The following is a 5,374-nucleotide window of genomic DNA, read 5'->3' as shown; positions in this document are numbered from 1 at the left end:
TCAGAAATCTGCCTGCCTCTACCTCCCAAGTGCTGGGATTAAAGGCATGTGCCATCACTGCACGGCGAACCAGGCGATTCTTTTTTTTTTTTTAAACACTTGACTTTTCTTTTCTTTTTTTTTTTTTTTTTAAGATTTATTTATTTATTTATTATATGTAAGTACACTGTAGCTGTCTTCAGATGCACCAGAAGAGGGCATCAGATCTCAGTACGGATGGTTGTGAGCCACCATGTGGTTGCTGGGATTTGAACTCTGGACCTTCGGAAGAGCAGTCTGGTGCTCTTACCCACTGAGCCATCTCGCCAGCCCGAACCAGGCGATTCTTAACTGCTAGTATAAGGGTATTAAAGGGGGAAAGAGATGAGGTGAAGGATTTTTTTCCTTAAGAAGTCAGAAATGATAGGCTTAAGTCCCCTGAGGCTCTGGAGAGAGAGAGAGAGAGAGAGAGAGAGAGAGAGAGAGAGAGAGAGAGAGGACATTGGGCATGGGTGATGTACCTGGGAGAGTGCAGTAACTGGATGACAACAGGGGAGTGATGTTTAGCAACAGAGGGGCTCTGGACGTCCCAGACTTGGGGGTCCACCTGAGAAGCTGGTAAAGGAAACATGTTCGTGTTAGTAGGTTGACTGGCTAGGAGGAGAAGCAGAGGAACTGCTGACGAGCTTGGGCTTAGGCGAATGTGAGGAGCAAAGGAAACAGAGACTCCCCACTCAGCTAAAAGATCCCTTCCCAATAAGGGAACAGGGCATGTCTACACTACCAAAAAGGAATGGGTGAGGGGTACACCCCTAAAAATGCAACTAAGTGGTGGGGTCTGATGAGGAAGATAAGGTTGTCCTCCTACCTGGATGATAGGAAAACTCCACCTCTGAAACCTTTGGCCCCATTCCAAGGTGAAGTGGGTCCCCAAAACTGTCAGGACTGAGTAAGTGGCCCTGGCGTCCAAGAGGAAGGAGATGGGCCACCCAAACACCATGATAGCTACCTGGGCTTCCTGCTAGTGATGGCGTGGTCGGGTGGAAGGAGCTCCCGCCCCTTCGGTCACCCATAACCAAGCCTAGGCGGTTAGCTGGAGGTGTACCTGGACCGGATGTCCCACTGTTCTGTGCAACACGAGGGCTATCGACAGCCCAATGTCCCTCCTGATGGCACTTAGGACACGGTCCCCTTGGCTTTCGGGGCATAGGGCAAAACCTCACCCAGTCACCTTGCTGACCACATCTATAGCAAGGGGCTGGTGGTCCCTGAACCTTAGAAGGCCAGGAGTTCAGGGTAGTAGCTACAGCTGGTTGGACAGCCTTTGCCAGCTTGCGGTGTTTTTGTTTTTGGGCTTTCCCATCTCTCTCATGGTACACCTTGAAGGCCATCGCCAAGACTTCCGCCTGTGGAGTTAGAGGCCCCCCCTCTCCAAATGCCTAAGTTTACCTTTTATGTTGGGGCAGCTCTGGGGAAAAGGTAGGTCATCAGAAGTTGTTTACCTTAGAAACAACTTAGTGTATTGTAATAAGGCCTTTGTGAGGCGTTCTAAAAACTGAGATGGGCTCTCCTGCTTGTCCTGGAAAACCTCTTGGGAGTTTTTCCAAATTTACTGGCTTTAAGGCTGCTTTTCTAAGACCAGCCAGAAGGCACGTAATAAACTTGTCTCTGGCTGAAATACCACCTGTGGAATTGTTATTCCATCGGGGGTCCTGGTCAGGCACTGCCTCAGATCCGATTGGATATGTTCTGTCTGTTTGGTGAATTTCGTCTGCATACGTTCCCGCCTCTTCCCAAACTCGCCTGCGTTCCTCAGGAAGTAAATTATTAGAAAGAATCATATAAACATCATGGAAAAGTCACACTATAAGACTGGGTGATGTGCTGGAACTCCTTAATAAAGCTGGAAGAAGCCGGATGGTGGTGGCGCACACCTTTAATCCCAGCACTCGGGAGGCAGAGGCAGGTGGATTTCTGAGTTCGAGGCCAGCCTGGTCTACAAAGTGAGTTCCAGGACAGCCAGGGCTATACAGAGAAACCCTGTCTCGAAAAACAAAAACAAAAACAAAACAAAACAAAAATTAAAAAAAAATAAAGCTAGAAGAGTTAGAAGCATAAGAACTCAGTCTGCTTCCTATTTGAGAAAGCTCACTTAGGGAAAAAGGAACCTGTACTGTGACCAGATCATCAACACCAGCCACTTCCCCTAGAGGAAGGGCCGCTGCTGGGTCAGGTTTTCCTGGAGGAGGAGGACTTGGGGGTCTGGCTGTGGACTTAGAACGTGAGATAGGAGGGGAAGGGGCTGGAGAAGTTGAACTAGTAGGCTCTAGTGAGGAGGAGAAACTGAGGCGGCGGGTCTGCGGGGGCCCGGAGGTGGCTTGTTGGCGGGATCGAACATTGGAGAGTCATCTAGTGGAGGGTGTGTAGGTTTCATGTCTAAGAGAAACTGGGTTGGGGAGCAGGAAGAACAGAGAAACGGTTGAGAGCCAAGGCAGATGAAAGCTTGAACATATGAAAGCTCGCTCCATTTACCGGACTGCTGGCAGCATGTATGGAGATCTCTTAAAACGATCAGGTCTAACGTGCCATTAGGTGGCCATTTGGAATTATTATCTAAAGGGTACTGAATCCAGACCTTATTGCAGAGGTGTATCAGTTTTGAGCGCCTCAAATCGGGCGTTAATTTCAAAGATTTGAAATTTTCCAAGAGGCACCCATTGGGTGGGAGGGTAGTTACTGAGCAATCCGTACCGGCGTCCCAGAGGACTGCCCAGCAACACTGGTTGGTAGGACCGCCAAGCTAGAAATTCAGGTCGTCAGGAGAATTTCTAGGGACCACGGCGCTGACGTTTCCCGGAAACGTCAGAAAGCAATCCAACCTAGTACTAGGAATTTTCTGCCCGCTGCAAGAGCTCAAGGGATTTATGAATTGCCTTCGAGAAGGGGGTTCACCCACGGGCCTATATCCTAACTCGTAGGTCAGTCAGGAGGCCGGTCATAAGGACCAGGGCATTGAAAGCCAACCCTTAGCCCAAAAGAGGCTGGCTGGGCGCTATCTGGGCATATAGGGTTCCTCCCACCAACTGGAGAAACTCCTTACCAACCAGTATGCCAGTGTGTGTTTGCGGGATTCTGCAGTCCGGTAGCAGGAAGTGTGGAACCCTTTGGTTGGCTGGCCAGAGGCCAGTTCTACGTGGTAGTCCACGGAGGCACATCCCACGTGGTAGAAACCTGTGAGTCTGGAAGCAATGGAAATCCACGCGGGAGATTATATGGCCGGTGCTAGCAGATGGAGTCCACGTAGTGTAGCAGTGGCTGCAGGCGGTGGCAGTGTTATGGTTTCACCGGTGGCGGTGGCGCCGGCGGCCGCTTGGGTTCTGCAGCTCCCCTGTGTAACGACCACCAAAGACACAACACCAATGCTGGAGCGGCAGCTCCACACAAGTCAAAAAGTTCCACGGGAGGTCTATTGAGAGGGGAAAAGGGCAAGGTAGCGGCGGAAAGAAAAGAAGGGGAGAGAGCGCGAGGAAGGGGCGTTCTCCTTATTTAAGTAGAAAATAACACAAAGGTGGGAGGTGAGCCAAGTGAATGCTGGGAAGATGGTGCCTGTTGTCTTGGCAACCGGTCTGGAGGTCGCAGGTCGAGCTGTGGCCTATGTGATGTCATAGGTTTGGAATGTCCTGATGCCAACAGCCTAGGCTACACCGTGATGCCTTATCTTAAGGGGGCTGGGGCCGTTTAAGGAACAGGGAGAAATGCCAATAGAATCTGTTAAATGATAGCTTTTCTTGTGGAAGAGCGTCTGCCCGTCTGTAGCCTGAAGAACGGTCCAGACTGGGACAGGCTGACCCTGAGTATTTCTAGGAATTTCCCTAATCCCACCCCCACCCCAGGGCTGCTATTCTCTTCCCAGCACTGCTTGGACCCTATGTAATTTGAGCCCAGACTTTCCCAGCTCACTCAAAGTACAATCTCTGCTAGGGAAAAGAGGCTCTGCCTCAGGCGGACTCCAGGGAACATAGCCAGTGTTCCTTTTCCCTAGTGTCTCGTCCACCTGTCCACAACAGCTCACAGGTACTCAAGCTCAGGGCGCCTTCCAAATAAAAGGCTGCTTTTTATTTGTTCAGGTCTCTGCGGATACTGAAACCTACAATAGACCATCAATTCCCCATACCTTGGTATGCATCGATTTCATCACCTCTCTGTTTTCTAGAGATGATATGGCCAGGTGATTTACCAACTAAACCCAGATTTAATTTTTTTTTATTTATTTATTTTATGTGTGTGGTGGTTTGAAAGAGAACAGGCTTTCGGCTATAATCACTCTTTGCCTTCTTTCCTTGATACAGCGTTGTGCTGGGTAGTTTTTTTGTTTTTTGTTTTGTTTTGTTTTGTTTTAAGATTTATTATGTGAGTAAACTGTAGCTGTACAGATGGTTGTGGGCCTTCATGTGGTTGTTGGAAATTGACTTTTTGTTTTGTTTTGTTTTTAGGACCTCTGCTTGCTCTGACCCAAAGATTTGTTTATTATTATACATAAGCACGCTGTAGCTGACTTCAGATGCACCAGAAGAGGGCATCAGATCTCATTATAGGTGGTTGTGAGCCACCATGTGGTTTCTGGGATTTGAACTCAGGACCTTCGGAAGAGCAGTCGGTGCTCTTAACCACTGAACCATCTCACCAGCCAGCTGGATAGGGTTTTTTGTTGTTGTTGTTTTGGTTTTGGGTTTTTTGGGTTTTTTGGGTTTTTTTTTTGTTTGTTTTTTTTTTTTTTTTTTTTTTGGTTTTTCAAGACAGAGATTCTCTGTGTAGTCCTGGCTGTCCTGGAACTCATTTTGTAGACCAGGCTGGCCTCGAACTCAGAAATCCGCCTGCCTCTGCCCGAGTGCTGGGATTAAAGGCATGTGCCACCATGGCCAGCTTTGGATAGTTTTATATCGACTTGACACAAACTATAGTCATCTGAGAAGAGGGACCCTCAATTGAGAAAAAGCCTCCAGAAGATCAGGTTGTAGCCAGACCTGTAGGGCATCTTCTTAATTAGCGACCTATGAAAGAGGGCCCATCGAGGGTGGGCACACTTCTGGGCTGGTGCTCCTGGGTTCTCGTTGTTGTTGCTGTTGTCATAGTGTTGAGACAGGTTTTCTCTGTGTAGCCCTAGCTGTCATGGATCTCACTCTGAATACTAGGATAGCCTAAACTGAAAGATCAGCCTACTTCTGCCTCTTACCAGAGTGCTGTGATTAAAGACATGCACCACCACCTGTCATTGTTGTCTTTCTTTTTTATTCTTCTTTTTTTTTTTTTCATTATAAAATGAAGTTTATTTGGGGCATGAGAAGGGAGATTAAGAAAGGAGTAGAGCAGAGAAAGAGGGGATAGAGAAGGACAG

At 48.3% G+C, this 5,374-nt stretch overlaps 1 long non-coding RNA gene across 1 annotated transcript; it reads right to left on the bottom strand.

The window, feature by feature from the left end:
- Positions 1-494: 494 nt before the first annotated feature.
- On the bottom strand, positions 495-3,524 carry LOC147002077 (uncharacterized). Its single transcript, XR_015044544.1, has 3 exons — positions 3,080-3,524; positions 1,664-1,790; positions 495-594 (listed from the first exon to the last, which is right to left on the bottom strand). It is a non-coding gene; the product is annotated as an uncharacterized LOC147002077 (long non-coding RNA).
- Positions 3,525-5,374: the final 1,850 nt, after the last annotated feature.

The sequence above is a fragment of the Mus caroli genome, unplaced genomic scaffold (genome assembly GCF_978045245.1).
Source record: "Mus caroli unplaced genomic scaffold, Mus_caroli_1 scaffold_11, whole genome shotgun sequence".
Taxonomy (NCBI): domain Eukaryota; kingdom Metazoa; phylum Chordata; class Mammalia; order Rodentia; family Muridae; genus Mus; species Mus caroli.
This window is presented reverse-complemented; position numbering and strand designations above follow the sequence as displayed.